The sequence below is a fragment of the Thalassophryne amazonica genome, chromosome 11 (assembly GCF_902500255.1).
Source record: "Thalassophryne amazonica chromosome 11, fThaAma1.1, whole genome shotgun sequence".
NCBI lineage: Eukaryota > Metazoa > Chordata > Actinopteri > Batrachoidiformes > Batrachoididae > Thalassophryne > Thalassophryne amazonica.
The window spans coordinates 33,870,569-33,894,573 of record NC_047113.1 but is presented as its reverse complement, the minus strand read 5'-3'; the positions used below and the strand labels follow the sequence as shown (position 1 = coordinate 33,894,573).

General features: G+C 42.1%; 1 long non-coding RNA gene across 1 annotated transcript; it reads left to right on the top strand.

The window, feature by feature from the left end:
* The first annotated feature begins 5,686 nt into the window (after positions 1-5,686).
* Positions 5,687-22,369, top strand: LOC117520238. The gene is made up of 3 exons (XR_004563579.1): positions 5,687-5,697; positions 10,833-10,834; positions 22,202-22,369. It is a non-coding gene; the product is annotated as an uncharacterized LOC117520238 (long non-coding RNA).
* The last annotated feature ends 1,636 nt before the right edge of the window (positions 22,370-24,005 follow it).

The window sequence follows — 24,005 nt, the reverse complement described above, 5'->3', positions numbered from 1 at the left end:
AAGAAAATAAACAATTGGTAGTTCCAGAAATATTTGTGTGGGGCAGGAGATGTCACACAACACTAAATATTATTTACTCGACATCCATTCTTACCACCATAATTATTTTTTCTATACTTAAACATACATTTGTTTGCAATGTACCCCAATTTAAAAAAAAAATACCTCTATCCATTTTTAAAGTATTTCAAATCTTTTGCATCCAGAAATGCCCTCAAATTTTTCTGGAACTGTGCTTAAATAAAGTAATCAAGACACTTTTACCATATTAAATTGTTAATACCACGTCACTGCGTTGCATAGTGTTGAACTTTCCTACTTGGCTCCCAGACCGTGGTTCGTGGCATAGGGGAAAACACTCTGTTGTCCTCCAGGGCTGAACTTGCTTCAGGTTCAGGGACCCAGTTAACTCTGCATGGCAGCCAGTGAACAGACTGTCGAACACTTCTTGCCTTTCTAAACCTTATATTTAGTTATACGTGAGCTCTGTTCCACATGACGCGGTGTCCTGCGGCGCGTCATCCACAAGAGGCATGTGGCCACTTGGAGACGTGCCAGCAGATGTGGACATGAATGAGACAAGTGAAGTACTTCTCATTCATTTCATTTCATGACTGTATGTCTGTGACCATAGGTCATTTACAGAGGAACAGAATGGATCGTAATAGTTTGGCTCGCTTGATAACTGGGGTTTTTTATATGGTGTGATTTTTATTTTTATTTTTGTAACACTTCCATGTCCTTCCTGATATGAGGCAGATTTCCACAGCTTTCAAACTACACCTCTGTAGCTCAGTGGTAAAGTGTCTGACTGGTAATCAGAGCTTTTGAAAGAGCACGTTTGCGTCAAGTGGGTGGTGTGTTTTTCTCTTCTTTTTTAAAAATTTATTTCACATAAGCGCCGTGATGTGGTTCCACAGGTACCGGCTGTTTTTCACTTTTTTATTTAGACCACATAAGCGGCGCCATGTGTTGCACCTCACACTGTTCCTGCTCGAAAGACACTGTTGTGTGCATGAACTCTGGCACCGGATTCATGCACGCCTGCCCATCGGTGCAATGTTTTGTGGTGCGCTAATTCCGAACTGTTTCATGCTATTTCACCGTAATCGACCAGACGTCGACCAAACTTCACACTATGTAAATACTAGTAGAGTTCCACCTTAGATTTGGAATGTATAATCGAAGAAATGTATAAAACAACACAAATTTACGTAAGCAAGCAATTTAGATACTAAGGAAGAAAGAAAAGACAGACAGACAGTTTAGCTAGACAGAGACAGACAAACAGACGGACATACAGATCAAATTATTAATATTAGTTCCTGCATATTTTATATTTTCAATATAATGGATTCCAAGCCAATCCATTTCCTTTTACAAAAAAATATATACAGTTGTATGCGAAAGTTTGGCCACCCCTGATAACTTTCATGATGTTCCTTTATAAATCATTGGTTGTCTGGATCAGAAATTTCAGTTAAATATACACTCAACAAAAATATAAACGCAACACTTTTGGTTTTGCTCCCATTTTGTATGAGATGAACTCAAAGATCTAAAACTTTTTCCACATACACAATATCACCATTTCCCTCAAATATTGTTCACAAACCAGTCTAAATCTGTGATAGTGAGCACTTCTCCTTTGCTGAGATAATCCATCCCACCTCACAGGTGTGCCATATCAAGATGCTGAATTAGACACCATGATTAGTGCACAGGTGTGCCTTAGACTGTCCACAATAAAAGGCCACTCTGAAAGGTGCAGTTTTGTTTTATTGGGGGGGGATACCAGTCAGTATCTGGTGTGACCACCATTTGCCTCATGCAGTGCAACACATCTCCTTCGCATAGAGTTGATCAGGTTGTCAATTGTGGCCTGTGGAATGTTGGTCCACTCCTCTTCAATGGCTGTGTGAAGGTGCTGGATATTGGCAGGAACTGGTACGTGCTGTCATATACGCCGGTCCAGAGCATCCCAAACATGCTCAATGGGTGACATGTCCGGTGAGTATGCCGGCCATGCAAGAACTGGGACATTTTCAGCTTCCAAGAATTGTGTACAGATCCTTGCAACATGGGGCCGTGCATTATCCTGCTGCAACATGGTGATGTTCTTGGATGTTGGCACAACAATGGGCCTCAGGATCTCGTCACGGTATTTATTTATTTATTTATATTTATATAGCGCCAAATCACAACAAACAGTTGCCCCAAGGCGCTTTATATTGTAAGGCAAGGCCATACAATAATTATGTAAAAACCCCAACAGTCAAAACGACCCCCTGTGAGCAAGCACTTGGCGACAGTGGGAAGGAAAAACTCCCTTTTAACAGGAAGAAACCTCCAGCAGAACCAGGCTCACGGAGGGGCAGTCTTCTGCTGGGACTGGTTGGGGATGAGGGAGAGAACCAAGAAAAAGACATGCTGTGGAGGGGAGCAGAGATCAATCACTAATGATTAAATGCAGAGTGGTGCATACAGAGCAAAAAGAGAAAGAAACACTCAGTGCATCATGGGAACCCCCCAGCAATCTAAGTCTATAGCAGCATAACTAAGGGATGGTTCAGGGTCACCTGATCCAGCCCTAACTATAAGCTTTAGCAAAAAGGAAAGTTTTAAGCCTAATCTTAAAAGTAGAGAGGGTGTCTGTCTCCCTGATCCGAATTGGGAGCTGGTTCCACAGGAGAGGAGCCTGAAAGCTGAAGGCTCTGCCTCCCATTCTACTCTTACAAACCCTAGGAACTACAAGTAAGCCTGCAGTCTGAGAGCGAAGCGCTCTATTGGGGTGATATGGTACTATGAGGTCCCTAAGATAAGATGGGACCTGATTATTCAAAACCTTATAAGTAAGAAGAAGAATTTTAAATTCTATTCTAGAATTAACAGGAAGCCAATGAAGAGAGGCCAATATGGGTGAGATATGCTCTCTCCTTCTAGTCCCCGTTAGTACTCTAGCTGCAGCATTTTGAATTAACTGAAGGCTTTTCAGGGAACTTTTAGGACAACCTGATAATAATGAATTACAATAGTCCAGCCTAGAGGAAATAAATGCATGAATTAGTTTTTCAGCATCACTCTGAGACAAGACCTTTCTAATTTTAGAGATATTGCGTAAATGCAAAAAAGCAGTCCTACATATTTGTTTAATATGCGCTTTGAATGACATATCCTGATCAAAAATGACTCCAAGTTTTCTCACAGTATTACTAGAGGTCAGGGTAATGCCATCCAGAGTAAGGATCTGGTTAGACACCATGTTTCTAAGATTTGTGGGGCCAAGTACAATAACTTCAGTTTTATCTGAGTTTAAAAGCAGGAAATTAGAGGTCATCCATGTCTTTATGTTATGTGTCGGACGCAGCTCGGAGAACCGACCAGCGTTTGAAGGACCCAGTATGAAATAAGCAGAGCACGGTACAAAGGCTAACTGAATTTAATACATAACAGTGATGTGATACAAAAACAACAAAAGAGTGTGCGGTCTGGCGTGGTGGTGATACGGTGCGCTCCCAGCAGCGCTAACGGTCCGGAGCCAGTAGCCGTTCGGACCCAAGGACCCCGCCGACACCCCCCAGGTGGCCGCAACAAACCGAGTCTGTGAAAGAAGGAACCATTATGTGAGTCCACACTCTACACACAGAGAGACCACTCAAAGGTGTACATAAACAGCAAACACTTCCTGGCTTAATTACTAATCAGCTTCCCAACCTGCAGGCATGGAACATCCAGTTCACAAAACTCCACTGCAGTGGAAGCCGATACATGACTAACGTACAGCTCAATATAATAAGGTGTGAGGGACACCACATTTACTGACTGTATAAACGTTAGTCACAAAATCTGACGTACCTCAGGAAGTGTGCTGACGAGCGTGAGACCTCACCCCCTCCTCTTTCACAGACTGTGCATCAAACCCTGGACGTTCTCTGCATCCACTGATGATGAGATGGCTCTTGAGACGACGATCTCACCCATCTGGTCACAAGGTCGAGTCTCTGGCAAATACACACTGTATACTCCAGTCTTAAATGCCACCATGTTCCAATCCATATAGATGCACCACAGCTGTGAGTCCTGACGAGCCGCAGGTGATCAGGGTGAGGTCCTGATAACCTCAGCAACACAGCCACTCAGTCCCAAATGCAAGCCACCTGGAAGGAAAACCAAAAGACAGAAACAAAAAGGCAGCCAGGCACCCCCAGCCATACAACACTTTATGTCTGTAAGACAATCCTGCAGTTTAGCTAATTGGTGTGTGTCCTCTGGCTTCATGGATAGATAAAGCTGGGTATCATCTGCGTAACAATGAAAATTTAAGCAATGCCGTCTAATAATACTGCCTAAGGGAAGCATGTATAAAGTGAATAAAATTGGTCCTAGCACAGAACCTTGTGGAACTCCATAATTAACCTTAGTCTGTGAAGAAGATTCCCCATTTACATGAACAAATTGTAATCTATTAGATAAATATGATTCAAACCACCGCAGCGCATTGCCTTTAATACCTATGGCATGCTTCTAATCTCTGTAATAAAATTTTATGGTCAACAGTATCAAAAGCAGCACTGAGGTCTAACAGAACAAGCACAGAGATGAGTCCACTGTCTGAGGCCATAAGAAGATCATTTGTAACCTTCACTAATGCTGTTTCTATACTATGATGAATTCTAAAACCTGACTGAAACTCTTCAAATAGACCATTCCTCTGCAGATGATCAGTTAGCTGTTTTACAACTACCCTTTCAAGAATTTTTGAGAGAAAAGGAAGGTTGGAGATTGGCCTATAATTAGCTAAGATAGCTGGGTCAAGTGATGGCTTTTTAAATAATGGTTTAATTACTGCCACCTTAAAAGCCTGTGGTACATAGCCAACTAATAAAGATAGATTGATCATATTTAAGATCGAAGCATTAAATAATGGTAGGGCTTCCTTGAGCAGCCTGGTAGTAAATGGGGTTTAATAGACATGTTGATGGTTTGGATAAAGTAACTAATGAAAATAACTCAGACAGAACAATCTGAGAGAAAGAGTCTAACCAAATACCGGCATCACTGAAAGCAGCCAAAGGTAACAATACGTCTTTGGGATGGTTATGAGTAATTTTTTCTCTAATAGTTAAAATTTTATTAGCAAAGAAAGTCATGAAGTCATTACATGTTAAAGGTAAAGGAATACTCGGCTCAATAGAGCTCTGACTCTTTGTCAGCCTGGCTACAGTGCTGAAAAGAAACCTGGGGTTGTTCTTATTTTCTTCAATTAGTGATGAGTAGTAAGATGTCCTAGCTTTACAGAGGGCTTTTTTATAGAGCAACAGACTCTTTTTCCAGGCTAAGTGAAGATCTTCTAAAGTAGTGAGACGCCATTTCCTCTCCAACTTACGGGTTATCTGCTTTAAGCTGCGAGTTTGTGAGTTATACCACGGAGTCAGGCACTTCTGATTTAAAGCTTTCTTTTTCAGAGGAGCTATAGCATCCAAAGTTGTCTTCAATGAGGATGTAAAACTATTGATGAGATACTCTAGCTCACTTACAGAGTTTAGGTAGCTACTCTGCACTGTGTTGGTATATGGCATTAGAGAACATAAAGAAGGAATCATATCCTTAAACCTAGTTACAGCGCTTTCTGAAAGACTTCTAGTGTAATGAAACTTATTCCCCACTGCTGGGTAGTCCATCAGAGTAAATGTAAATGTTATTAAGAAATGATCAGACAGAAGGGAGTTTTCAGGGAATACTGTTAAGTCTTCAATTTCCATACCATAAGTCAGAACAAGATCTAAGATATGATTAAAGTGGTGGGTGGACTCATTTACATTTTGAGCAAAGCCAATTGAGTCTAATAATAGATTAAATGCAGTGTTGAGGCTGTCATTCTCAGCATCTGTGTGGATGTTAAAATCGCCCACTATAATTATCTTATCTGAGCTAAGCACTAAGTCAGACAAAAGGTCTGAAAATTCACAGAGAAACTCACAGTAACGACCAGGAGGACGATAGATAACAACAAATAAAACTGGTTTTTGGGACTTCCAATTTGGATGGACAAGACTAAGAGTCAAGCTTTCAAATGAATTAAAGCTCTGTCTGGGTTTTTGATTAATTAATAAGCTGGAATGGAAGATTGCTGCTAATCCTCCGCCTCGGCCTGTGCTATGAGCATTCTGGCAGTTAGTGTGACTCGGGGGTGTTGACTCATTTAAACTAACATATTCATCCTGCTGTAACCAGGTTTCTGTAAGGCAGAATAAATCAATATGTTGATCAATTATTATATCATTTACTAACAGGGACTTAGAAGAGAGAGACCTAATGTTTAATAGACCACATTTAACTGTTTTAGTCTGTGGTGCAGTTGAAGGTGCTATATTATTTTTTCTTTTTGAATTTTTATGCTTAAATAGATTTTTGCTGGTTATTGGTGGTCTGGGAGCAGGCACCGTCTCTACGGGGATGGGGTAATGAGGGGATGGCAGGGGAATAGAAACTGCAGAGAGGTGTGTAAGACTACAACTCTGCTTCCTGGTCCCAACCCTGGATAGTCACGGTTTGGAGGATTTAAGAAAATTGGCCAGATTTCTAGAAATGAGAGGTGCTCCATCCAAAGTGGGATGGATGCCGTCTCTCCTAAAAAGACCAGGTTTTCCCCAGAAGCTTTGCCATTTATCTATGAAGCCCACCTCATTTTTTGGACACCACTCAGACAGCCAGCAATTCAAAGAGAACATGCGGCTAAACATGTCACTCCCGGTCCGATTGGGGAGGGGCCCAGAGAAAACTACAGAGTCCGACATTGTTTTTGCAAAGTTACACACCGATTCAATGTTAATTTTAGTGACCTCCGATTGGTGTAACCGGGTGTCATTACTGCCGACGTGAATTACAATCTTACCAAATTTACGCTTAGCCTTAGCCAGCAGTTTCAAATTTCCTTCAATGTCGCCTGCTCTGGCCCCCGGAAGACAATTGACTATGGTTGCTGGTGTCGCTAACTTCACATTTCTCAAAACAGAGTCGCCAGTAACCAGAGTTTGATCCTCGGCGGGTGTGTCGCCGAGTGGGGAAAAACGGTTAGAGATGTGAACGGGTTGGCAGTGTACACGGGGCTTCTGTTTAGGACTACGCTTCCTCCTCACAGTCACCCAGTCGGCCTGCTTTCCCGGCTGCTCGGGATCTGCTGGAAGGGAACTAACGGCGGCTAAGCTACCTTGGTCCGCAACAACTACAGGGGCCTGGCTAGCTGTAGAATTTTCCACGGTGCGGAGCCGAGTCTCCAATTCGCCCAGCCTGGCCTCCAAAGCTACAAATAAGCTACACTTATTACAAGTACCATTACTGCTAAAGGAGGCCGAGGAATAACTAAACATTTCACACCCAGAGCAGAAAAGTGCGGGAGAGACAGGAGAAGCCGCCATGCTAAACCGACTAAGAGCTAGTAGCTGCGCTAAGCTAGCGGATTCCTAAAAACACACAAAGTGAATAATGTGTAAATAATTTAGAGGTGATTCAGCAGAGTGAGTGCTTTAGTTAAGGCACGTGAAGATTACACTGTGAAGCAAATCGTTATCTAGGTAACTAGATCAATCTAACTGCGCAGATTAAACAGCTAACAGATGCAGCAAAACACCGCTGTGCTCCGGAACAGGAAGTGATACAATACCGCAGTGAGAGCCAACCACCAGTAGAGGCAAGCAAGAGGTATCTCTGTGCATTCAAAATGCCATCAATAAAATGCACCTGTGTTCTTCGTCCATAACAGACGCCTGCCCATACCATAACCCCACTGCCACCATGGGCCACTTGATCCACAACATTAACATCAGAAAACCGCTCACCCACACGACGCCACACATGCTGTCTGCCATCTGCCCTGGACAGTGTGAACCGGGATTCATCCGTGAAGAGAACACCTCTCCAACGTGCCAAACAGCAGCGAATGTGAGCATTTGCCCACTCAAGTTGGTTACGACGATGAACTGGAGTCAGGTCAAGACCCCGATGAGGACGACGAGCATGCAGATGAGCTTCCCTGAGATGGTTTCTGACAGTTTGTGCAGAAATTCTTTGGTTATGCAAACCGATTGTTTCAGCAGCTGTCCGAGTGGCTGGTCTCAGACGATCTTGGAGGTGAACATGCTGGATGTGGAGGTCCTGGGCTGGTGTGGTTACACGTGGTCTGCGGTTGTGAGGCTGGTTGGATGTACTGCCAAATTCTCTGAAATGCCTTTGGAGACGGCTTATGGTAGAGAAATGAACATTCAATACACAAGCAACAGCTCTGGTTGACATTCCTGCTGTCAGCATGCCAATTGCACGCTCCCTCAAATCTTGCGACATCTGTGGCATTGTGCTGTGTGATAAAACTGCACCTTTCAGAGTGGCCTTTTATTGTGGGCAGTCTAAGGCACACCTGTGCACTAATCATGGTGTCTAATCGGCATCTTGATATGGCACACCTGTGAGGTGGGATGGATTATCTCAGCAAAGGAGAAGTGCTCACTATCACACATTTAGACTGGTTTGTGAACAATATTTGAGGGAAATGGTGATATTGTGTATGTGGAAAAAGTTTTAGATCTTTGAGTTCATCTCATACAAAATGGGAGCAAAACCAAAAGTGTTGCGTTTATATTTTTGTTGAGTATATCATATACCAGACAAACACATTGACACTTGAGAAGTGAAATGAAGTTTCTAGTATTTACAGAAAGTGTGCAATATTTATTTAAACAAAATTAGACAGGTGCATAAATTTGGGCACCCTTGTCATTGTATTGATTTGAATACATTTACCACTAATTATTGGAACAAAAAATTGGTTTGGTAAGCTCATTGACCCTTGACCTCCTTATACAGGTGAATCCAATAATGAGAAATTGTATTTAAGGTGGCCATTTGCAAATGTTTCCCTCTTTGCATCTCTTCTAATGAGTGGCAACATGAGAGCCTCTAAACAACTCTCAAATGACCTAAAAACAAAGATTGTTCAACATCATGGTTTAGGGGAAGGATACAAAAAAAACTATCTCAGAGATTTCAGCTGTCAGTTTCCGCTGTGAGAAACATAGTGAGGAAATGGAAGACTACGTACTAGTTAAGGCCCGAAGTGGCAGACCAAGAAAAATCTCAGATAAGCTGAAGCGAAGGATGGTGGGAACAGTCATAGTCAACCCACAGACCTGCTCAAAAAACCTACAACATGATCTTGCTGAAGATAGTGTCTCTGTGCATCATTCAACTATACAGCGCACTTTGCACAAAGAGATGCTGTATGAAGCTGTAATGCATAGGAAGCCTTTTTTGCATACACACCACAGAGTCGCTTGAGGTATGCTACAGCACATTTGGACAAGTCAGCTTCGTTTTGGAATAAGGTGCTGTGGACTGCAGAAACTAAAACTGAGTTATTTGGACATAACAAGGGGCAGCATGCATCATGCTGTGGGGCTGTGTGGCCAGTGCAGGTACTGGGAATCTTGTTAAAGTTGAGGGTCACATGGATTCCAGTCAATATCAGCAGATTCTTGAGAACAATGTTCATGAATCAGTGACAAAGTTGAAGTTGCGCCGGGGCTGGATCTTTCAACAAAATAACGACCCTAAACACTGCTCAAACCTTACAAACCTAATCTTACTGGCCTCCCACAGACAGAAGGAAACCCTTCCTAGATCTGAAACTTGTGCATGTGCAATGCAAGTGAAACTCAACTCCACTGGTGAGACCCCGAACCAAGTTCCAGGCACTTCTAAACAGACAACAAAAGCAAATACTTGATAACTTTAAAATAAAATATAATAACAAATAAACACAAATATATCTCATGCTAGCTTAGCAATTTCAAGACTGTTGCACCTCTTAAAGGCATTTTCCAATTTTGATTTTTCGTTGTTTGTTAATGCTCCTTTTTAGCCCATTTTGCCTGTGGTAAAGAAGTTGCTTAATAATTATAATTACTTTGGGCCATACAGTCCCTCGTTAGACAAATATATATCACCTGAGAATGCCTAAGTCCTGTAAGCACGACTTGATGGCTCTGTTCTGACCCCCTGACACACTTGCTCAAGTGCCTTAATGACATCAAGGTTTGATTATCACAAAATTTTCTTAATTTGAATGAAACCTTAACTGGGGTGACTGTGTTTAGGCCCAGTGTCAGTTCTACACTTCCTTTAGACCTGGGCCCTCTGAACCAACACATAAAACCCACAGCCACCAACCTTGGTGTGATTATGGACTCTGATTTTAAATTTGACAAGCAGGTCAACACGGTTGTTAAATCTAGCTTTTATCATCTTCGTCTTTTAGTTAAAATTAAATCTATTTTATCCTTCTCAAATTTTGAGTGCATCATGCATGCTTTAATCTTGTCACAACTGGACTACTGCAATTCAGTCTATCTCAGAATAAATTGAAATACCCTTAATCAATTGCAGTTAGTCCAGAATGCTGCTGCACGCCTTTTAACAGGGAGCAAAAAACATGTTCATATCACACCTATTTTTGCATCTTTGCACTGGCTCCCTGTAAATCTTAGAATCGATTTTAAGATTTTATTCTTTATTTATAAAGCCTTAAATTGACTGGCCCCACAGTACATCGTGGACCTCCTCCAAATTTATTCTTCGTTGTGCTCTAAGGTCTGAGGGCCAGTTCCAGCTCGTGGTGCCAAAGACCAGGTTTAAAACCAGGGGGGACAGAGCCTTCTCTGTGGCAGGTCCCAGACTTTGGAACGCTCTGTCCCTCCACAGCCGAACTGCCCCCACAGTGGAGTGTTTTAAGTCTCGCCTAAAGACCCACTTTTATTCTCTGGCTTTTAGCTCCATGTGAGTTGTATGGTCCTCTGTTGTCTTTTCATGTTTTAACTTCTGCTTTTATGATATTTTATAATGGATTTTACCTATGGTTTGAGTTTGTACTTTTCTAATGATATAGTCATTTATTTATTTATGGTTTTAATGCATTTATACTATTTTCATGGTAGGAGCACTGTTTCACTCAATTTTTGTGCAGCACCTTGGTAACATTCTGTTTGTAAAATGTGCTATAGAAATAAAGTGGATAGGATTGGATTTATAAAGATTAGAGTTGGAAAATAGGCAAAGAAGTTATGGTAAGATCAGAAGTCATCAATACGTTCTGCTCATGAAAAATTAACTTACAGGCAAAATGTATTTGCTTTATTTGATTTAATTTAAATCTCTATGAAGTATTAGTGGTCAACATGTTACTGACCACTATGTTTTTATACATACATTATTCATACATACACATTCATGTTTATTTTTATTAATTTATTCATTCATTCATTTGTATATTTAAAACTGTGGCAGTATGAGGCATTTTATTTTGTTAAAAGCAGAATCTATCAGTAAAGCCTGTGTGAACCAGCAGGTGGCAGCTGCACACCTCTTCATATAGCATTTCTTGATAGAGAAAGTGGTGACATGACTAGTCGAAAAAATCGGCCACATGACTCATGGTGGCATCTTGGGTTCAAAATAGTGTTCACTGTTAATCTATCTGCATGCAAATCCAGCTATCTTATTTATTTATTCACTGAAAATGCCAGGTTGTTGTGCATTTGGATGCACAAATAGACACAACAAGGGCTTCAGGACGTACAGATTCCCTTCAGATCCGAACAGAAGAAACATTTGAGAAAATAAAATCAGTTGTGTGGGATGAAAGTGACTTCATCTCAAAGTTTTTAGAGGTAACAACAGGTAACAACAACAACTGAACATATTGTTCAGTCCCATGTACAGTAAAACTCACCTAAACTGTCATTGTATAAACCAGATATTCGCAGTCACCACACCAAAAAAGTCCCAAAGGATTTGTATTGTTTTCCATGTAATAAACACCGTATATAACGCCTTTTGTACAGATTTTCACTCACATCAGATAAAATGTCCCATCCGATCGCAATGTATTTCCATTAAATCCCTCACATGTGGGACCGGAGTCATTTCCGTGATTAAAAGTCCGACTGTTTATATTTTTCACACTGTGCTCAGACTCGAGCCGCAGGCCACAGGTTGCAGGTTGCAGGTTGCGCAGTGAAAGCAGCAAACACGTTGCTGCTTTTCCATTTTGATAATGGATGAAATACATTTGGCAATTTTGACCCGGTCATTAAATGAGGCACAGGTCCCGATTCAGGATTCCCCGTAGATGTTCTGCACCTCCTGACTGTAACTAATCCGTTACATACATTTTGCTCACATCGGATAAAATGTCAAGTCCAATCGCAATGTATTTCCATTAAAAACCCCGAGCAGTCTGGATGTGCAGAGGTACAAATTAAAGTTCAGCTCTGACGCTCGCCAGTTTCAGGAAAGTGGTGTTATGTGTTGACGCAGGTTGAGGAGCGGACCTGCGTCAGACAGGACCCAGCGCTAAAAATAACCAGAGAGCGGTTCCAAACAGAAACTATTTATTATTCACCTGTGCTTAAAAGTGTAAAAACATAAAAACAACGTCCCTCTGGTGGAGTGATTCGTGGCTCGCTCTCCAGCGCCCGCAAGGATTAAAGCCGGCGCTCCTGGACTTCCTACCACCGCCAAACACCCCCCAGGTGGACACGACAAACTGATTCTCTGTGAAGCAAAGAGAAGGTGAGGTAAGGCAACAGATACAACTATATCTTCCAATAAACACACGCTATCAGCAACACACTCAGGTCAGTGTCCTTTTTTTTACTTTATGCAAATGAGCAGCTTCTCACAACAAGTGGAGGATCACTTATCCTTCACGCCACAGCAGTGAGAAGCAAACTGCACAATTCTCTTCACAATTCCAGTATACTGCGTAACAAAACACCAAGCCACTATCAACAACTACTCAAACACTCAATTACCTTTCGTGTGTGCTGACAGCATGTGTCCTCACCCCTCCCCGCTTTACGGGCTCGATGTGTCAAAACCCAGGCGCGGTCCTCAGCGTCTCACAAACGAACGTCACAAGGTCGAGTTCCCGGCAGTTCTGCTTGAATCACACATGACTTAAATGCAGAACGCCATCCAATTATCTGCTTCAGCTGCAAGTCGTCCAGGTTGCACGTGAGCACCACTCACAGGTGCTTTCCATGATGTTAATGAGGGTGAAGACTCTTCAGCCAGCACCTTCTTCACAGACAAATCAGCCCTCATGCCACCTGGAGAGCAAAGAAAAGAAAAGAACACCAAAACATCCAGCCACGCCCCCCCAACACACAACAAGTGGGGCCGGAGTCATTTCCCTGATTAAAAATCCAACTGTTTACTTTTTCAAACCGTATTCAGACTGTGACCTGAAGCCAGATGTGCACCTATTAAATCAGACACAAACGGCTGTGATTTGACACGTTTCTGCTTTCAATCCTTCATCTGCGATCATATTATAACAGTTATTACAGTGCGCACACTGATTAAAAATGTAGAAATGTCCACACATTTACAACACAAAGTTGATAAAAGAGGAAATTGTACAGCTTATCTTTGAACTGGAGGTAATGATTGTAGAAAGAAAAGCTAGTTGGGGGTCAAATTAGTCCAGAACAAAGCATAATTCAGAGATGGAGAACTTTAAACTGTCACACACGACACGGAGTTACAAAGCTGCAGCTGCATAAATCTGGCTTTAAATTAATTAAATAAATTATCATAAATTGTAAATTTGATAGCTTAATTATTTTTATATATATTTTGATAGCATCTGTACCTGGATGTGTTGCTCTATGTAGTTAAATGATTTTTTTTTTAAATGTTGAAAACATTAAAGGTTCATTCAGTAGTTCAGCACAGTTGGAACCAAAATGGTTCCAGCTGTTGACACCACTCTCTCAAATCAAGGCACGCTATCTTCATACTCCTTTGAAGTTTTGGAAACCAAAAATTTTTACCCAGCACACAGAGAAATATAATAGAATATAGAAGGCAGACTTTCTGTATTGTATGTGTGTTGCACATCTGCTATAATGTGGAGTCGTTCACCATCACTGAAACCAATCTAAACCATTCACTCCACAACAAAGCAGTGCATGAATTTATCTGAAAATTACTGAATTATTAGCACTTACTACAGATGCATTTGATTTTAAAAATATATATATATTTTCTTCCCTTAAACTGTCTCAGTGAATTACAGTGGAATACTTTGTGCATTCTTTGTAAATCCATGCATCTGCCTTGCATACATCATCTTAAAAGTGAACACAGAGGTGAATATTTTAATACTGTAGCAAAATGTAAAATATTAAAAAAAAATACAAATTCATTATATGCAGTGTTCTGCTGTTTATTTTTATGCATTACAAGTTAATATCATGATGAGCAATGCTCCTGGCCATGTGTTGCAGTTTAAAACAACTCTAACATGCACAGCGGTTGTGTATTTCTACAGCAGCACACTGGCTTGATTACACCACAAAACCACATAGTACAACGGTAAACAGGTAAACCAGCTGAGCTGCAGCATCAAAAACATGCATATATAGGTCATGCCCCTTTCTCTGCCCCTGACTAAGGCAGCGTCTCTACATCTGGAGTTGATCTCCGGGCGTCGTACCGTGACTGCCCACTGCTCCCAGTGGTTGGATTATTTCTAACTGTAATTACGATGGTTCCATGCGGAGGACAAATTTCATTGTATTTATAAGTGTACGTATATACAGTGATTGAATGCAGCCGTTCTGCTCTGTGTCAGCCTGATCCCATCAGATCTCAGAAGCTAAGGGCCCTGTCCGGGCGTTTAGGAGGATTTGCGTATGGATTGAGCACAAAATTGGCCCAATATTGCGTGCCCATCATGTCCACATCACAAACTAAAATATGTTGTAGCGAATGCAGACAGATTGGCCACGAATAAAGCGTTTTTATTACATCTGCTTTGCAGCTGATTTGCAGACAATCTGTGAATGCAAAACAAACACGTCACGTAAACCCAAAGTACTATATGTGGCAGAAAGTACGTAAGTAAGCTTTATTTATATAGCACTTTTCACAGACCAAGGTCACAAAGTGCTTCACACGATATAAATAGACAATAAAAACAACACATACAAATATAGAACAATAAAATAAATTGACACTAAAATGCCAGTTTAAAAAAATGTGTTTTAGTTGCTGTCTAAAAACATCCACAGAATCTAGTGAGCGAAGAGAACAGGGAAGCTCATTCCAGAGGCGAGGTGCCACAACTTTAAAAGATCTGTCCCCTCGAGTTTTAAAACAAGTTCGGGGAACCATCAGCAGGTTCTGATTGGAAGACCTCAAACTCCTGCTGGAAACATAAGGCTGGATCAGGTCCTTAATGTATTCCGGTGCCTGCCCATGTAGAGCTCTAAAGGTCAGCACGAGGATTTTGTAATTTATCCTGTAAAAAACAGGGAGCCAATGTAAAGACTTGAGGACAGGAGTAATATGCATTCTCCTGTGGGCGCGGGTAAGAAGTCGTGCAGCAGAATTTTGCACTACCTACAGGCGGGCCAGCTCTTTCTTACTGAGGCATGTAAAGAGACTGTTACAATAATCAAGTCGTGAAGAAACAAATGCATGCACAATCATCTCTAGCTCATTAAATGCCACCATTTTGCGTAATTTGGGAATGTTTTGAATTTGGAAAAAACAGTTCTTAACGAGCTGCCTAGTGTGATGTTCCAAAGACATGACACCCAGGTTACGCAGGCTGCCTTTAACAGAGCTGCTCAGATTACCAAGGTGATTCTTAATGACAGACATAGCATTATCTGGAGCTACAATCAATGTCTCAGTCTTATTAGAATTCAACTGCAGGCTGTTTTCAGTAAGCCATTCTGTAATTTTAGTGAGACAACTAATGAGAGAACAAATTTTCTGTGCTTAAGTTGTCTTAAAAGAACAGTACAGCTGCAAGTCATCGGCATACAAATGGTAGGACACATCGCAGAACTGCTGGATCAGCTTACCAAGAGGAAGGATATACAGCAGGAACAAAATCGGACCCAGGACTGAGCCCTGCGGGACACCCCACAAAAGATCAGCAAATTCAGACATCACATTGTTCACAGAAACACTAAAAGTTCTACCAACCAAGTAAGAGCTAAACCACTCTAATACAGGACCTGACATGCCAACCGTATCCCGCAATCTATTAATCAAAATGCCATTATCAACGGTATCGAATGCAGATGACAGATCCAATAAAACCAGCACTGTTGGGAAAGTGTCGTAACACGGACCCACAACAGGGGGCGCAAATGAACGGACAATGAGTAAGCCAAAAGGTAACAATTTAATGTTGTGATATTACACAACGAAACGTGTCTTAATTTTCACAGTCAATAAACACCAGGTGACGTGTGGGCAGGCTCGAAGATAGAAGACGCCCGACGAGAGAGAAGCCGCGTCCCACACGGCTTCCACCACCAACGGCCTGAAGAACACCGGAGCCGCCAAGTCCCGAGTCCCCAGGTGGCCTCTGTCTTCGGCTGTCGACCCTGGTACTGCTGGCAGAAAACAGAAAGATGATGTGTGAGTGTGAGTCCGCACACTCAGTAATTAACAGTCCAAACACAGTTGGGAGGAAGCACCTCCACCTCCAACCTAGGAACACACTAGCAGCTCCTGTAACCACTTATCTGGATGGAGTGAGAGGCGAAGACGTCGCTTCTCTCACTGACCGCCAACCCAGTTGAAAGGGCACCACAGGACAACGGCTGCAAACAGATCAGACGTAAGTCACAGTTTAAATTCAGCAGAGAAATTACCTTAGTACTGGTAGTCGATTTCTCGGCAGGGAGGTGGAGTTGCAGTCCGGCTTATATGGTGGTGTAGATGAGTGACAGCTGGAGTAATGAGTGACAGCTGTCACTTCCTCTGGGTCTGGCGCCCTCTCGTGCTTGGAGCCCGCACTCCAAGCAGGGCGCCCTCTGGTGGTAGTGGGCCAGCAGTACCTCCTCTTCAGCGGCCCACACAACAAGCACAGAACATTTACCACTATCAGCGGCCATCATAATGTCACTAGCCACCTTCAACAAGGTAGTTTCAGTGGAATGAAACTCACGGTACCCGGACTGAAATGTGTCATAGATGTTGTTAGTCTGCAAAAATGATTTAAGTTGGACACAGACCACCTTTTCCAAGACTTTAGCCAAAAAGGGGGTCTTTGATATTGACCTAAAGTTCTTCAGTTCCATAGAGTCCAATCCTGCTTTCTTTAGCCGTGGTTCCACAACAGCATGTTTAAAAGAACAAGGAAACACACCAGTCGACAAAGACATATTGAACATTTTAACAATACAAGGCCCAATAGAGTCAAACATTCATAAATAATCTAAAAGGAACTACATCCAAAATACCAGAGGTTGGTTTCATTATGTTGATGACAGATAGAATGTCCTCAATTGTAACAAGCTTAAAAGAGGTCCAGCATTGAGTGGGAGGTCCCAAATACCGGGAATCACAACAAGAGGGCAGTGAGAGCGGCAAACTATCTTTTATGACTCTGACTTTGTCAATGAAGAAATTAAGGAACTCATCACTACTTGTTTTAGGAAGAACAGGAGTTACAGCAGCAGCAGGTGACACAATAGAGCTGATTGTGTCAAAGAGCACTTTGGGATTTCTCTTATTTGAGGCAATCAGCCGATAAAAATAGCTTTCCCTGGCCTCCTCTAACATCTTATTTAAGGAGGATATTAGATCTCTTAAATGTAGCCTGTGGACCTCCAATTTTGTTGATTTCCATAAATGTTCAATCTGGCGACATAATCTCCTTTGATTCATGATCGCATCATTGATCCAAGGACAGAATCGGCCATGGGAAACCTTATTAGCTTTAAGTGGTGCTATCTGATACAAAATAATAGCACAATGGCTGTTAAAACAGTGCATAAAGCCATCAATTTCAGTAAATTCATTAAAAAGTAAAGGGTCAAATTTATCACAGAACTGCATAGCGACTGCGTCTGTGGTAATCCTCCTCTCCACCCTAGTAAGTACTGATCTAGGCTCAGGTGGGGCCATCGGATCAAAGAAAACACAGCAATGGTCACTCAGAAAAACATCCTCCACCCACACATTGGCAATATGCAAGCCCAATAAAGTAAAGTCCCTTCGGCTGCTCCCTTGTATGCACTCGGGGTCGCCACAGCAAATCCAAGGTGGATCTGCATGTTGAATTGGCACAAGTTTTATGCCGGATGCCCTTCCTGATGCAACTCCACATTACATGGAGAAATGTGGCAGGGGTGGGATTTGAACCCGGAACCTTCTGAACTGAAACCAAGCGCATTAACCACTTGGCCACCACCCCCTAATGGCAATATGCAAGCCCAATGCAAAAACTAAATCCAAGGTGTGACCTTCAGTGTGGGTGGGGCCTGACACGTACTGCTTAAAATTAAAAGCCTCAACCATTGATATAAGTTCCCTAGCTGGGCTGGAAGTGTCATCATCAATGCGTAAATTAAAATCACCAATAATCAAAACCTTTTCCAGACAAATTATAGATGTTAAAAAATCAGTAAAATCCTTAAGAAAAGTCCCAGCATGACCTGGAGGGCGATAAATCAATATGCAATAAAATTTATTCGAGGAACCAACTTCCATCATAAGCGCCTCAAAAGAGGGGGCGTGTTCTGCGCTCGTGAGTCTGCATGTGTACCTGTCCCGGTACACCGCAGCCAGTCCTCCACCACGGCGGCAGGGGCGGGGCTTCCCAACAGCCAAGCAACCCACAGGACAGAGCTCATTTAAATGAATGAACTCATTTTCCCTCTGCCATGTTTCTGTGAGGTAAAGAAAATCCAGGTTTTTCCTGACGAAAAGCTCATTAATAGAGAGCGTTTTACTTGCTATGGAGCAGGCATTCAGTAGTCCGATCCGACTCAGCATTAACGAATCCGTCGAGCCGACGGGGCGCAGCGGGATTGCCTGCAGACATCTCCCACGATCACGTGACGCCCAACTGTACCAGCAGGACCGACGTTGCTCCGTGGATGCACACACAGAGAGCCGAGATGAACCCGAAGTCCAGGCACATCCATCAGGAATCCAGGGACATACAGGCCGAACCTCGTTATGCAGATGGGTGGTGGGATGTGTAAACAGGGCAGCACAGCCAGCCATATCCTGCAGGAGGAGGACCGGGCGCAGCCATCTACACCTCCGATGTATACGGGCCGCCGCCCATACTTCACGCCTGACCCGAACCTGGACGCCTGCTCTGCAGCCTCTTCTTCTCCTCCTTTTAGGATTACCTGGACATCGCAACAACATCAGGTATTCCTGGGAGGAAGGAGGGCAGACGAACAGGGGAGGAAAAGTTTGTTTGTAGCGATCCCAGTCATTAAAGAGGCATTCCATTGACTCTTTAATTTTGAAAAGAGAGCTGCGGTCGTAAGTCCTTACAGCACAAACACAACCGCTGCCTGTCAAAGCTAATATAACAGCACACACGATCAGAACCAAAACAAAAATTTGACACGGCAACAGACGAGCAGCAGCCAAAACAAACACAGGCGCCACCTTGTCCCAAGTCAAGTATAGCTACGGTGATGAATGCGACATACCTGCCAGTCAGTGCCGGTCCGGCTGTGTAGATGCACAAAGACGTAGCTGCTGCAATCCAGGACTTTTATTTAACACCAACAAAAGCAAGAGTTGCTGTTTACCGACAACTCACGCTGAAAAAAAACACTCACACCCCCAGCGGCTTCCCCCCTCCCGCTCCCCAAACTCATGAACAGTTAACCCTCGCATGACAACACTCTGTGATCAACTTGTCCAAGTCCAGCACTTGCTCCAGAGATTGTATTGTTGGTGTGAATAGTGATGCAGATGGCCCGAGTGCGCTTATTTTATGACTGCAATGCAGATGCCGTGCACGCGCAACACGTGCACGATGCATTCATAATACACCCGTCATACACCCAAAATAATCTCAATGTGTCGGATCAGTTTCCTCACTACATGCATTATATAACCGTGATTGTTCATCATATATTCGCTATATATTATTAATATATCCGTAATTCATACTGGGACATTTGTCATTTTTGGCCATTTTTGTTGCGGACGACAACGAACGCCCGCAATTTGTGTACTCAATTCATGCGCAAATAATCCTCTCCCCAGTGGGACAGAGCCCTAAGCAGCGCAGCATCTCATTAGTACTTGGATGGAAGACCTCTCCGGGTGAAACTGGAGTTGCGTCAGGAAGGGCATCTGGCGTAAAAATTGTGCCAATTACCAATGCGTATCTGGCTGTATCCGCTGTGGCGACCCCATCCCGAGATGGGAGCAGCCAAAATGACAGCACATATACAGGAATTGAATGCAACTGAAATTAAACAACCAAAAATCTCTTTAAAAGCTTTTTTGGTTTGTTTGTTTAGGTTTTTTATTTTTTGCATTTTTTTTTTAAATTAAAAAACTAAGAAATCACATGTACATAAGTATACACACCCTTTGCTCAATACTTTGTTGATGCACCTTTGGCAGCAATTACAGCCTCAAGTCTTCTTCAATATGATGCCACAACCTTGATGCACCTATCTTTGGGCAGTTTTGTCCATTCCTCTCTGCAGCACCTCTCAAGCTCCATCAGGTTGGATGGGGAGCACCGGTGCACAGCCATTTTCAGATCTTTCCAGAGATGTTCAGTTGGATTCAGGTCTGGACTCTGGCTGGGCCACTCAAGGACATTCACAGAGTTGTCCTGAAGCCACTCCTTTGATATCTTGGCTGTGTGCTTTGGGTCATTGTCCTGCTGAAAGATGAACCATCACCACAGTCTGAGGTCAAGAGAGCCTCTGTAGTCTCTGTAGATTGCTGCATTCATCTTTCCCTCAATCTGGCGGCCATCTCTAGGAAGAGTCCTGGTGGATCTGAACTTTATGGAGGCCACTTTGCTCATTGGGACCTTCAAAGCAGCAGAAATGTTTCTGTACCCTTCCCCAGATTTCTCCTGTCTCTGAGGTCTACAGACAATTTTTTAACTTCATGGTTGGTTTGTGCTCTTACATGCACTGTCAGCTGTGGGACCTTATATGTAGACAGGTTTGTGCCTTTCCAAGTCATGTCCAATGAACTGAATTTACCCCAGGTGGACTCTAGAAAAGCTGTAGAAACATCTCAAGGATGATCAGTGAAAACGATGCACCTGAGCTCAATTTGAGCTTCATGGCAAAGACTGTGAATACTTATGTACATGTGATTCCTTAGTTTGTTTGTTTAGTAAATTTGCAAAAATCTCAACAACAACAACAAAAAAGATTGAATCTGTTTTGGAATAAGGCCGTAACATAACAAAATGTGGAAAAAGTGAAGCTCTGTGAATATTTTCCGGATGCACTGTATGGCAAACTAACAGCGGATGTGAAACCCACGTAGAAAATTTATGTCTTCACCATGAAAGTCATCATGATGTAGCAGAGTGGAAGTGTGACATCTAATGTACACAGACTGTAACAACAGCAGATAACAAAAAAGTTTGTATTATTATTATTATTATTATTGTTATCGGGTTCTTTATACAATTTTTTGAATGATGGTTAATCTCAAAGTTTAAAACAGCTGGACAAGACAAGTCAAGAGTAGAATCCACAATAATGATTTGAAACAGTATTTAGCCCCATTAATTTAACACAAGAAAGTGAAAGTCAGATGGATACAAGAACATTTACAAATCAGGGGGACATTTCCACATCATCATTAAATATAAAAAAGACTATGTCTCCAATGTGCCTTTTGGCAAGCTTGAACCTAGATTTCTCATCTTTATGGTTAAAAGGACATAAGTGGAGACAGCTGTATGCTGAGTGAGTCTGTCAGTCATCTCTGTCTGTGTGGACGCTGGCGGTCATGAAGAGTTGTGGCCATACTGACAGTGATAATGAGGGCTATGGAGACTCCGCTGATATGAAGCACTTCCCTCTTGCCGAGAAGCTTCTCTATGACCTGAAAAATTCTTTAAAGTCTGTAATTGTGGTTGCCACCAAGAAGGTCAGTGTAACAGAAAAACATTCCAATGTAGGAACAAGAAAAGTCGATGTTCCTCAGGGTCCTACCTACTTTTTTGTTTGTTTGTTTGCTTGTTTGCTATTTGGCACTCAGAAGCTGTTGGGCACAGCACTAGCACTTTGAAATAATTACATTTCACACATTTGGTTGGGGTGATTTGAAGATAAAATGCTAAATGGAAACCAAAAGAGTAAGACTTTCCTACTGATCTCAGAACAGTTGCACGTTCAACACTAGAGTTTCAGTAATCACTATGGATTTGACTGAAAAACATGTCATGACCACAGACCTTTCATCATGGTTCCCTTTTGTTTATAGAACCTTCAAGAAGAAGGTAGCAACACAGACATGATGCTGCTCATTGTTATTACATATAGTTTTATAAAGTGGAAAGTTGCATAGGTAGACCTGGACCATATCGGAATTCTGACTTCCAGCAGCACAAAAAGCCATTGCCGGATTCCAGAAGTATTTCATGGTTTTTACGTATTTCTGAGAAATTAAATCCTAACGTTTATCCTAACCCTAAACCATTTAAGAGACAGCTGGGCAGACACTGTACGATATTTTTAATCGGTGTACTCAGCTCCAGCTCAAACTGTACAACAAAACTGCAGGGTTTTTGTTCAGAGCACATGATTTACAGTATGTTCTCACACTGTACGGCCCGATGCTCTGATGCAATCTGACTACTCACATTGTACGTTCAAAAACCACACGTCGGACTCGTGTTTCCAGAAGTAAAACATAAACGGAAGCTGCTCTCTCCTAAAGAAATGATCTCTGTTTATGCTCTCTCCGATTCCTCATCAGTGTTTGCACATGCGCACTGCGAGAGGTTGGGGTAAGTCGGCTCGTAGATGCTTGTAGCGCTTCTTCAACAGCACGATCCCCTCACGAGGGTCGACCAGAATATCAAACAGGTTTGATTTTCATCCGACCATACGATTGCCGATGGGGAGGTGGTTGTGAGAGGTTAAATGCAGCTCGTTACTCCATGTACCCTACACGATGCAGGACGCACGATTAAGCTGAATAATGATCTAAAAAATTCTCGTACGAGTCAAAAGTCGGCTCAAAAATGGCCAAAACTCGCACAGTGTAAACCCAGCTTAAGAGATCAGCTTTGAGCTTGTTAGACTCCAGAGGTGCACAACAGAAAAGGCCAATGCTGGAAGCACAAAATGTCCAATTTGTATTAATTTGTAGTTATTGTATTTATTTGTATTTGGTCGATGTGTATTTATATACATGTTTCTCATATATTCTGTAAAAGCTAGTGAGAAATAAAAACTTCTAAAACTGAAACACGTTTTTGTAACCTAATAACACCTCTGAAGTTATTTAGATGACATTTTGCAGACATTAGCATGGTGACGTCACAAGCTGGTATCCTTTCTGTCATATACGAGTACTATGTAAAAGCTAGTGAGAAATAAACACTTCTATAACTCAATCAATCAATCAATCAATTTTATTTATATAGCGCCAAATCACAACAAACAGTTGCCCCAAGGCGCTTTATATTGTAAGGCAAGGCCATACAATAATTACGTAAAAACCCCAATGGTCAAAACGACCCCCTGTGAGCAAGCACTTGGCGACAGTGGGAAGGAAAAACTCCCTTTTAACAGGAAGAAACCTCCAGCAGAACTAAAAACTGTTTTTGTAACTTGATAATCCCTCTGGACTGGAGTCAATTAAAAGATATTTTACGGCGTTAGCATGCAATCTAATGCAAAGCTATGGAGTTAAATTTGTCTCATTAATACCAGCAAATGTACAGAGGGTGATTTACAAATATTCCTTGATTTGCACAACTTCCACTCTTGTCAAAAGCTCATGTACACACACATGCAAAGCCTCCTGCAGACGCCGTTAAAACGTAAATATTGTTTTTGATAGATTGATTGATAGGGGGCTTTATTGAACATGTACAAATTGTACGTAACACAATAGGATCATAATAATTAATTAAACAACTGCAAATTATAAAGAAGACAATTTTCATATGGGTG